The sequence below is a fragment of the Pundamilia nyererei genome, unplaced genomic scaffold (assembly GCF_000239375.1).
Source record: "Pundamilia nyererei isolate P.nyererei 1_Seehausen unplaced genomic scaffold, PunNye1.0 scaffold00058, whole genome shotgun sequence".
Lineage (NCBI taxonomy): Eukaryota > Metazoa > Chordata > Actinopteri > Cichliformes > Cichlidae > Pundamilia > Pundamilia nyererei.
The window spans coordinates 602,826-614,934 of record NW_005187459.1 but is presented as its reverse complement, the minus strand read 5'-3'; positions in this window follow the sequence as shown (position 1 = coordinate 614,934).

Here is a 12,109-nt window from a genome sequence, read left to right as displayed (position 1 = left end):
AAGGTCATGAAAATGAAAATAATTACTTATGAATGCTTAATTAGGGCACTGAAAAGTAAAAAAGTCACATCTCTCTCTCTCTCTTTTTTTTTTTACAGTTTGATGTGGGTGCAAAAATTTAGTATTTGAAAAACAAAGAAATCCAATCGCCCATAAGCACTTCATCACTCAGAAAAAAAAAATTACCCTCACGTTATCAACAACTAATTAGTGTTTCCAAACAATAGCTCCAAGATCTGTGCATTTCAGTCACAGTCAAATCTTTCTGCCAGAGGACTCTTGGGTATACGACAGCTTTTCATCAGTTAAACTGTGGTTTGGTTGGAGTCTTGTTGTTCTTTTGAACACAGAGCTGTTAACCACATTTGTTTTGCAAATCAGATTTTTTTTCTCTCTCCCTCTGTTTTGGCAGAGAACGTAACATGACGCGCTGTCAGTGCGACAGATTCAGAAACACAAACCTTGTGTATTGTGCAATCTCATCTACTGTTTTAAGTCATTTGCTTCTATTTTGCTTTCAAGTGCTCCGCATGAGACCCTTTTGAAGTGGGAAAACAGCCTTTGTGTCTGAGCTGAACTCAGAACTTGTCATCTAAACTCAAACTTCCACTGCCTCTAATGTGTCAGCTGCGGTGGCAGACGACGTGTCCCAGCCCATTTTTGTCGGAGCAATTTCTCCCTGCGAGGCAGTCAAAAATTCTCCACAGTGAGTTATTTCTGACTACGTGCTGCCAGCCGAGGTGATAAGACCGCTGAATGTTGAAATTTTTCAAAGTCCGCTGCATAATGATACAATTTGCTTTGTGGCTTTTTCGCTAATGGTACCTGGCATACAGACACTTTGTCTTCGATCTTCAATCCTTTCTGCGCCCAAACAACTCCATCATTGTTTGTGCTTGTACCAGTATGCACTTTCACATCCCAATTTCACGCTTTCGATCCCCTTGCTATTCAATTATCTGCTTAAACCCCTGTTTTTCACATAAATTGATTGTGAAACAAGCGAAAGAGATGCCAAGCTTTTTTTTGCATGTTATTGGAAAGCTTCACCCCCCCCACTCCGCCCTCATATTCCCTCCGCCTATTCTGTCAACACCTCTTGATTTTAACCGCAGGTACAGCAGGGGCCCAGTGAATGAATGCTGCTCTCTCAGGGTTCATCCAAAGGTAACACATTTGAAGCCCAGAACCGCCCGAGGGAAAAACACTTCCCTGACGATTATGTGGATTTTGACATGACTTTCATGTCCTGGAGTAAATGTAATCCTATACATAAGGACTACCTGGGAAGGCTTGAGGGTGAAAATGAACTGTTGCATTGTGTCTTTCAATTTGTCGTCCCGTACTCCAGCTGCAATGGCAAGTTTGTGGTTAATGAACACTTAATGATTACTGAGTGGCAGCAGCAGTCGCAGCTCAGGTGGTAAACAAACCATTTGTCAGGCAGAGTGGCAGAGCGATGACACCTGTGCAACATCCAAAACAATTCTTGCATCCAATTTGCAGGTGTCCCTGCACTAGTGCTCGGTAGCAGATTATTGCTGTCACGCTATTGTTGTGTGGTGTACTTATTGCTACCCACAATTTTTTTTTAATGTTTTAATTCAACGGTGAACAAATTATGACAGTCGTCAAAACACCTAGAAGTAGGTACCCCCAAAAAGTTGATTCTGTTCACTGGACGTAGCGTTTTCAGTGAGAGAATCATTTTGTCACTCATCCAAGGGACATCTTCATTCTCAGCTGACTGCAGGTTTCGCCAACCTTATAAACCACACATTTGCCTATTGACTGAAACTGACAAACAATGGGCTGTGAGGTTAGTTTCTGTGATGTCGGAAACCTCAGCGTTTCTCCCACTGAAAACGCTACATCCAGATGAACTGAATTAAGGTTTTCGGATTTCCTTACTTCTATGATAGAGCATGCATCAAGACATTAGATGTAAGAAGTCAAAAGAAACTGGACTTATTATGTCTTGACCAATCAAGTGGCGGTCTAGCTGTGAACTAGATGTCTAGATATAGGCATCATCTTTCCATCCACATGACCCAAAAAACTGTTATAAAACTACACCAGCTGGGGTGTGAGGTTTCTTTAGCAGTAAAAAGCTGCTAACTGAGTTTTGATTTACATGCAACTTTAAAGTGTCATGTATAGAAATGTAGGAAGTGTGTAACCTATTTTTGGACCTTGAAAAGATAACTTGTTGTATTTTGCAGGAGAATGAAGTGCATTCGCTTGCTGCTCTCCGCTTTAATTCTTGGAACTCTGTGCGCACTCAAGAGGCAATAATGGGATTTTGGGAAGTCCATGTCAGATGTGATGAGCTGCTTCCCGCAGCCCCCTGCGCAGAGGAGTTCAGGGGGTGGGGGAGATAACAAAGTGGTGAAAGAGATGTGTGAGCTGTTTTTTTTATAAGGTGGGGCACTCCGCGCTTTTCTGCAAGGCATTAATCTTGTTACCTCATTGGCATGCTTGACAAAAGTTCAGGTGTCACTGTACAAGCTGTACAGCGGCATTTGCTTCTGCAGCTCTTCGTCCCTGCTTTTATATGGATCCTCTTCAGAGATGTCCCACAGTTTTCTAAATACTTCACTGGCTGCTAAAGTGCTGGTAGGTAGGTGCTGTGCAGCGGATTAAAAAAAGAAAGCAACGATAAATCATTGAAGGAAGGAGACATGGATGGAAATAGAGTTGGAGTTGGTCTTGTTTCTACGGTAACTGTCGACGGGGAGGTACCAGGGATGAAAGTGGAGAGAAAACAAACCTCCCCGCTCCGATGGCAACAGCACAGCAATTGGTTCGCGTTTCCTGCGAGGACAGGAAGAAAAAAAACATAACAAGGTCCCCTAGTAGCCCAGGAGACACAGTTCGATGTTGCATCAGAAAAGCAAGAGGCAGGGCAAAAAAGATGAACACGCGCTCGCAAACATGCACGCTCAACTTGTACACGCACACACACACTTTGCTCTCACACATAATCACATGCTCCACTTCACCCTGCAGCTGCCCCTCCCGCTACTTCTCTCCCTCTCTCCCGCCAAAACATCTACAGCACGTGAAACCTGCCTAGAAACCGAGGAGAAACTTCCGCCTTGCCCTGATTGGCTGAGCTCCCTAGCAACCGCGTATGTCTAACCAGCCAGTCAGGCGCATTGTGAGAGGCACACTGACCCAATGAAACAGATTATTCAGAGGCACGGGGCAGGCACAGTGACCTGGTAACAGTCAGGAGAAGAAGTCAGGGAGACGCTGGAGGGAGAGAAGAAAAGCTCTCTGCGATTGGCTCATAGATTTCCTCTTTGCTCCGATTGGTTTGCTGCTCTCCTCTTTGCAGTCATTCATACATTTTCTCTGCCTGCCTCAGCATTAGCACCCCTTTTCCCTCCGCCCTCAGCCAGTTCGTTCAACTTCCAGAGTGGCCACCCTGCCCTCAAGGAAATCCACTGCCGAAGGTCAATGCAAAGATTGTGCTGCTCAAATGGGATTGGTTCAGACAGGCAGGAGCAGAATGACATCCTAGTAACAAGTCTACCTCATCATGTCAGTGCCAGATTAAAGCTTGTGATCAACAACTTGTTAAACAACACAAGTGCTCTTGCTGTTGCCGCCGCTGATGAGCTTGTTATTGTCTTGCTTGTAATGGACATGGGCCAGTGAAAGGCATAATTAGCTTTTCACTTAATAATGCAGAATTTGACAGGGCTGTTCTCCAGGCAAGTAGCAAGACACAAATTAGCAAGTGGTTAGTTTGTTTTGAAAAACGAAGCTTTTGAAGGCATTCTGGACGAGGACTGCGAAAATCTTTTTAAACATTCCAAACTGCTTGTTCCAATGGTGTGGGGAATTAATGTCAATACCCTGCAGGATCAGGAGTTCACATTGAATAGTTAATGAGTTGGGGGAGAGCACGATTCAAATAGTTCTGCGAATTGAGCATGCCATGCATACAGCCTAATTTAACATAACTGCAGGCAAAAATTCACTCAGGCAGCAACATTATACCACCATGATTAGTAAAAACAACATTACCATCCAGCTTCGAAATAGCTCATAGCTCCATAACAAATTAGTTGACTGGGGTTGGAAGATAAACTAAATATATAATTGAAAAATTGTTCTTTGCTTGCAACAATAAATGCGTCACTGTGTTACTTATTCTACAGTGAATGTTTCACTTAAATTGCTGTTCAGAGCTAAAATGTTCTTTACCAATGGCACAATGCACTGAACCTACCAGAAAGGTTTTCAGTTCATAACAATGTAAAGTATCACTGCCTACATAAGTTTCAGAAGTCAAGATCCATCCACCCATCCATCGCTTATAAATAAACAGTTGTGGGAGGGTGGGGATAAAACCTATCCTAGCTATCACAGGGTAAGAGGTGCGGTAAACCGCTACTGGTCACCAGCCTGCGTCTCTACTTAGAGGTGAAGGTCAAATTTTTAGTGCAACTAAATGTTTTGTGAAGCTATAGCTTAAACTGTGTCAACACAAAAGCCCTGCTGTAAAAGCTTTCTTCGCACTTAGGGGAAATAAACATTCTGAGATTAGCGAAAAGCTAAGCTTATCACAAAGACAAACTGCTGCAAGAAATGCAGGAGCTTACATCTTACACGTGTCACTGTGCAGCTGGTGCACAGTGTTAACAGTTTGGAGACATTGAAAAGAATGGGTATAAATAGGATTGGAAAGCAGTGGTGGAAATATCAGTATTTTTTAACTTGCAGAAAGTAAGGCGAGAAAGACAATTTGGAAGTTTTTTATGGCATCCCGATGAAGTGTGTCAAAATTTAATTTTACCTTCTTTTTGGTTATGGTGTCCTTGATCCCATTAGAAGCCCAAACCACCAGTGGCCAATGTATGGTCAGTCATAATTATATACTTTGTTAGGTACACCTAATAATCAGTTGATCATTAACACAAATATCTAATCTAATGCTGGGTACCCAAAAAGATTTGGCATGTATGGTTAAGATCACTTGCTGAAGTTCAAACCAAGCATCAGAATGGGAAAGAAACCTGACTTAAGTGACATGGTTGTTGGTGACAGATGAGCCAGCAGAACATCATAAACTGCTGATCAACTAGGAGAAAAAGAGGAAGAGGAGGGGAGAGGAGATTGGTCACAAAAGAGAAAATACCAAATAACCTTCGTTCTCTTGCAGAAATGCTTTGTTGATATCAGAGGTCAGAGAAGAATAGCCAGAAAATCATTGTATACAGAAGAGCATCTCTCAGTGCACAACATATGAAACCTTGAAGCAGTTGGGCTACAGCAGCAGAAGATCACACCAGGCTCCACATCTGTCAGCAACATAGAAGGTCAGTGAGAGAAGGATGTTAGCCAAGCTAATGTCTATTAAGGATAACAAACTTGTCACCCCCCACATGAGACGGTGGAGGCCCTGAACAGCTCCCTCAGCAGTAGACTGTTAGAGCCACGGTGTACGACTGAGCGCTATCACAGGTCCATCATCCCAACAACAGTTAGACAGTATAATACCTACACAGGATAAATAGTTTTTAAAAATACATGTTTATTAGTATCACTCCCACTGTACCATGTGTGCAAATAAAAAAGAAAAAAATCCTGGTGTATTTTACTTTATATAGTAACCACCTTTACATAGTATAGTTTTTGAGCTTTTTTGCACACTGTTGTTCTTTTTTTTCTTCTATTTTTATGTTTCTAATATGTCTCTGATTCGCATTTTCTCCCTGTCAAGTAAATTTAGTCAGAGTGGGATTAAATAAAGTCTATGTCTATGTCTAAGAACGAGAACACTTTGGGCTCCTTAGCACCAAATGAGCATCGTTTAAGCACTGCAGCCTACCTGAGTATTGTTGCGGACCAAGTAAATCCCTGTGTGTCCACAGTGTACCCATTTTCTGATGGCTGCTTTCAGCAAGATAACGAATAATGTCACAAAGCTTAGATAATCTCAAACTGTGTTTTTGAACATGACAATGAGCTCATTGTATTCAAATGGCCTCCATAGTCACCAGATCTTAGTCCAAGAACATCTCTGGGATGTAGTGGAAGAGTGGACTTACATCATGGATGTGCAGCTGACACATGTGCAGCAGCTGTGTGATGCTATGATGTCAATTGAACAAAAATCTGTGAGGATGTTTTGAGCACCTTGTTGAATTAATGCCATTAAGCTCTAAAGGCAAAATGGGTTCCAACCCATAGCAAGTTGCACCTAAATATACATATTAGTAAGTTTATTTACCTCTACAGTCATGTAATCTAACATGGTTACATTTTATTTGGACACAAGTTTTGTGCTGTTTGAAACTGCCATAAAGCAGATTAAAAAAGATGTTTCATCTTGTTTGTCTAATAGCAACTCTTGCTGTGCCTATGGCTATAAAGTGTTCATTCATTTATTTATTTATTAATCAATTTTTTTTTGGGGGGGGGGGGGGATTTTTGAAGGTCATGTATAGTGAATAAAATCACACGCTGAAAATTCTAGCGCTAAATGAAATGGTGGCAGAAATGTAATACGCTGTGTAGAAAATAGGAAGTGATTTCGGAAACAACTGGGGAAGTCACTGTTTTTTCCACTCCAGCTTTTGTACAGATAAAACCAATAGATATAACTAGGGTGTGATTTGTGATAAAAACAAAGGCTGGGACTGGGGGTCGGGACAGTCCCAGTGCAACTACTTTTCAGCAAGAAGAGATGAGTTGCAGAACTTGCCACTGTGGGAAATTCTGATGTACACAATCAGGCATGTTGTTGACAACATGCAGGAGTATTTCTAGTGTTTTTGGTGAGACTCCGGTAGAATATGACATTCTGAATCCTTTCCATTTCTCTTTTATTTAGTTAGCAGTAGTTTTCACTATGAAACAACTGTGTCTTTCGGCTTAATGAAAAGTTGAAACAGAACATAATCCAGGTTCCCTCTGCGCAGTTTCATCACTATTGTATCTCTGCCTCTATTGGAATCAAATCAGCTTCTTATTTTATTGTTGTTTCCACTGTAGACTGTTACAAGCCTACCACCAACCTACCAATTTTGCAGAGGTGGAAAGATGTAGATAGACCGATATCTAAACCTTCCATTTATTTCAAAAATTCTTTAAAGCGTAGTTTCAAACAGTTAAATGATAATTTGCAAATGAATGTTTTATTAGAAGACTTTCAATCAGGATACAGTGTATCATAGCACAAAACAGCACTACTAAAGGTTACTAATGATCCTCTTATGGCTACTGAAAGTGGACTCATCTCTGTACTTGTGTCCTGTACCTGTCAGATCTTAGCACAGCATTTGATATTGCTGACCACAGTATTTTACTACAGATAGTAGAACACACTGTTGGTATTAAATGAACTGGCACTGTTAGATAGATTCCAGTCTATGTATATAAATATGGATCCTTCCTACACACAAAGGTAAGTCTCTGAGTTCCACAGGGTTATGTTCAGGGACCAATAATTTTTTACATTATACATGCTTCCCTCAGGCAATATTATTAAGAACATTGAATATATATTCAATGCGATACAGATGAAGCCAGTATTATCTAACCAGATGACACACACTAATTAGTTAAATTGCAGGAATTTCTAAAGACACTTCTAAATTCAGAAAAAAATAGATCATTGTAATTGAAACACAGTGTCTAACCAGATATTTACGTTAGCTGACATTACTCTAATCTCCAGTAACACCATGAGTAACTTTGGAGTCATTTTTGATCAGGATATGTCCTTCAGTGTGAATATTGAACAAATGTATAGGATTGCAGTCTAGCATTTGTGCAATTTGTTTGGATTGCAAAGACAGATTTGACTGATTCTGGCGCTCTCCAATAGCGTGTCTTTTGTCCTGTCTCTCTCTGCCCTTATCTCACTGCCCTCACCCCCAACCAGTCACAGCAGAGGGCTATCCCTCCCCGAGCCTGGTTCTGCTAAAGGTTTCTTCCTATTAAAAGGGAATTTTTCTGTCCCAATATTGCCAAGTGCTTTCTCACAGAGCCTTATGTGATTGTTGGGCTTCACTTCCAATATAAAGCACCTTGATGTGGCCACTATTGTGATTGTTACTGTGCTATATAAATAATTGAACGGAATTAAATTTTCAATTCTGCATGATATTTAGTCAAGGAAAAGTTTGAAGAGTTTCCTGATAAACTAGGATTATGTTGCACCACCTCTCCTGCTCTTTGCATTGTTTTTACAAATTCATTTAAGCTAGCATACTTTCTGTCCTGTATGATATAAGCTGACTGAGCCCCCAGAGATCTTGCTATCCCGAGGAAATATAAGATCTTATGGTGCTTAGCAATCAGAGAGTTTTTCATAGGGGAATATTCCTTTGTGAAATCTTAAATGTGAGGTCATGCACGTACCTGAAAGCTTAGCTGAGTCTTTAAGAAGTGTAAAGATTGAGATTAAAGGAAAACTAGCAAAGCAAACCAGTTGTTAAAGTCTTTACTTCCTGCCGAGAATTGTAATTTTTAAGTTGCTAAAAGTTGGCAATCTTAGTTTTCTCAGTTTTTGCGAAGGCCTTGTTAATGTCAGAGGGAATGACTTCAAAACAAATAATGCTTAAGGGTCTTTCCAAATGGTCTTGCTCATTGATGACTCACCCAGTTTAAAAGCTTTCATTTTAAAGAACCATAAATCCTCCATGTCGATAATAAACTCCATCTTCAACTCAGGCACTCCTTATAGGCAAATAGGTGTCATAATTTTTAGATTTTATGTTTGGCATTACGTCACCCCTCAAAGCTACAGGGATTTACATATGCTTCAGTTTCTGCCAGGGATCAGCGGTACGCCATGCTCATCCGTGAAATGACCTATTCAACTTTTTTGTTTGGCCTGCAGAGGATCTTCTCTGCTGTCTCTGTGAAGCTAATTGGATACAGCAGAGCACCAAGCCATGTTTCACAGCCAGGGGGAATCAGTCCAGGAAATAAAACATAAAGGTATTGTCTCCTTGAAAGCAGTGTGCATTCAGCATTTTAAGCACATCACTGTCTCCGGAAAGGACTGGCAGAGAGAGCCGGGAAAAATGAAAGATGTCGGACAGGTCTGTGAATAGACAGTGAAATTCGGTCTTTTTTCTTCCAAACACAGCCACACAAATGCACTGGATTCCACAGGATGTAGTATTTTCATGCAAATAATTACTTTAGGAGGAAATGCAAAGTAAGGGATAAATATGTCTATTCATATTAAAATAATTCTGTGATGTTTGGCCATATAATTCTTTCAAACACTGTTAGTACTTCATCCTATCATCTTGAGACTCTAACTGCACGGTTATTATTATGGTATAATTAAAAGCTGAGCATGCTGGAAGAGAATTTTTAATTATACAAATGTTGGGAACTTTGTAACTTTAATTGGTTCTCATTTATTTATTCAGCTCTGACCTACATAGAAACTTTCCCAAAGATCATTTATCAACCAAATCAATTATCACGTCTTGGATCAGGAGACATAAAAGACCCGCTAGACTTTCAGAGTTACAGCAAGTGAAATCAATGAAGCAGCCGCTCCTTACTTTGAAATCTATCACACTTGTGCAGCGTCCTGGGCAGCCGTGGTGTATCTCAGGGGGGTCAGCAGCACTGAAGGATCTCCACTGTGCTGCTAAAGACTGCCTGGAGGTGTGACAGCTGCCCTCTGATCTGTCAGCGCCTCTGAAGATCTAACGACAGTCTTTGCGCCCCTCACATTAAGTTGCAGCACTTAAACAAGCCACACAGACACACAGACACACAGCACGCCAGCGATTTCCACCATCTTCCTGAAAATAAAGAGCTAGGGAATACCTCCAAAGGAAATGAGGCAGTCCCAAGCATGTTTTGAATAATTTTAAGCTTGTCTTAATTAGACATTCATTATCCAATGGCTTAGTCGGTGCACAGTAGAGCCTCAGCGCAAAACATTTTAACTGACACCCACCATGCTTCACACCTCAAATGTTAGAATACACTGAATGCCATTTTGTACCCCTCAGCAGCAGCTTTGCTGAAATTTGTCAGTCAGTGTTAAGAAATGATCCAGTTACCACGCAGGAATTTTATGCTCGCAAAATTCTATTTTCTGGTCAATTTAGAAGGAGGCTGCATGACTGAGCTGCGAATTAATTTTACTGTCTTTGCACTGGCTTCCTTCCTCATTTCCCAAAGGCTTTGGGTGACTGAACCTGCTACACACAGCACATGGGCAGCAGATGTTACATTTGTACCAGGTTTGTATTGATATCATTATAGCACTTGCGTCATGCCAGCACACGAGGCTCTATTTCAGACAGACAGTTTTGGGAACGCACCTGTGGCCAAGGACCATATGCATTCGACGACCACCACATTCCTGTTGCTCGCAACCAGTGAAGAATAATGGGGCTGTTGTTAATTCACTGAGTGCATCCACATGTGTCGGGGAATGGGGGCGGGATGGGATAAAGGCAATAATTCGCAAGACTACCCAGCAAACATGGTTGACCTGACGTCATCTCCCTGGTCAAAACTGGATGCAATAGAACCGCACAATGTGATGGAGTTTTGTTGACGTTTCTACTTGGAATAAAGATCTAATTAGACCACAGTTCTCCTCTCCACATGCATATAATGGTACAGGTTGTACCTAAAAAAAAAAATGCACGTCATATCTCTATACGATAGTTAGACTCGTCCAATACTTTTGTGAGCATGTCTGGAGTTACTGCAGCCACTGCAGTTGTTATGCTACCTATCAGCAACCATGTAGAACTCTTTAATTCCCTCTTTCTAACAGTACGCAATCCAATCATTACCGGTGAATGGCAGATGAATTAAATGGCCTGGCCTGGCCTGTATTTATATAGCGCTTTACTAGACCCTAAGGACCCCAAAGCGCTTTACACATCCAGTCATCCACCCACACATTCACACACTGGTGATGGCAAGCTACATTGTAGCCACAGCCACCTTGGTGCGCACTGACAGAGGCGAGGCTGCCGGACACTGGCGCCACCACCACCAGTAGGCAACGGGTGAAGTGTCTTGCCCAAGGACTCAACGACCGAGACTGTCCAAGCCGGGGCTCAAACCGGCAACCTTCCAATTACAAGGCAACCTCCCAACTCTTGAGCCACGATCGCCCTTATTAAAGCACTTTGAAATCACTTTAGAGCCATTTAGGTTTATCGACACCTAAATTCAGTGTCATTTGTTGCATGGGGAACTTAACATTTTAATCTGTTATAAGAATCGCCTCTGTCACTGATGTCAGCATCATAAGCCTGGGGATGTCACCTCTTGAGTGTAAAAGTAGTTAGCTTAGTAAAAAAAATGAACAGTGTTAGGTTAGCTGCACATTCAAAACTGTGTAAAGGTGTGAACACTTATCTGTCACTATGTGTGAACAGATTAGTGACCTTCTCACTCTATGACACCTTGGGTGAGTTGCAGCACGTTCCTCCCTGAGCTGAAGAAGATGGATGGATTCAGGGTATGTGTTGCTTTCAAGAAATCGTGCCTCAAATAGTGGCGCCAGAGAAAATATACGGTTATCCAACGGGATTTCTCCCCTGAGACATTTCACAGCAATCCACCATTGGTACACACTTATAAAAGTTTAAGATCAGTGCCTAAAAATTAAGAGAAGATGTAATGCTGGGAGCATAAAATATGACAACTTAATGAGCAGAGCAGCAAGCCATATGAAATATTTAAAGATGTTTCCATGGCAGGGGTTTTTAATTGTGAGAGAATTCTGTTCTGTCTAGTTAATAATAGAGTTACTAGGTAGGCATGTGAATAGCAGCGACGGCTGGAGATAATGTCTTTCTGCTTAGAGCATTTTCATACGGATCATACAGCCACCATCCAGAGCTGTGACAGTCATGCATTAAACTGAGGAGTTCACAAAGGCGAATGTGTCTCTGCTGACTTGAGAGAGGATGTGCAGATTTTGGCATAGTGAATAAGAGCTGCAGCTCGCTGGTCCATACATAGCCGGCAGTCACAGTCAGTCTCCTCATCTTCCCCCAGTAACCGTCCCAAGGGAAGCAGGAACTGACGTGCCGTTAAAGAGACTTTGAAGAGAGGCAACTGTCAGCATAATTGCTTCTGCTTTGTAGCA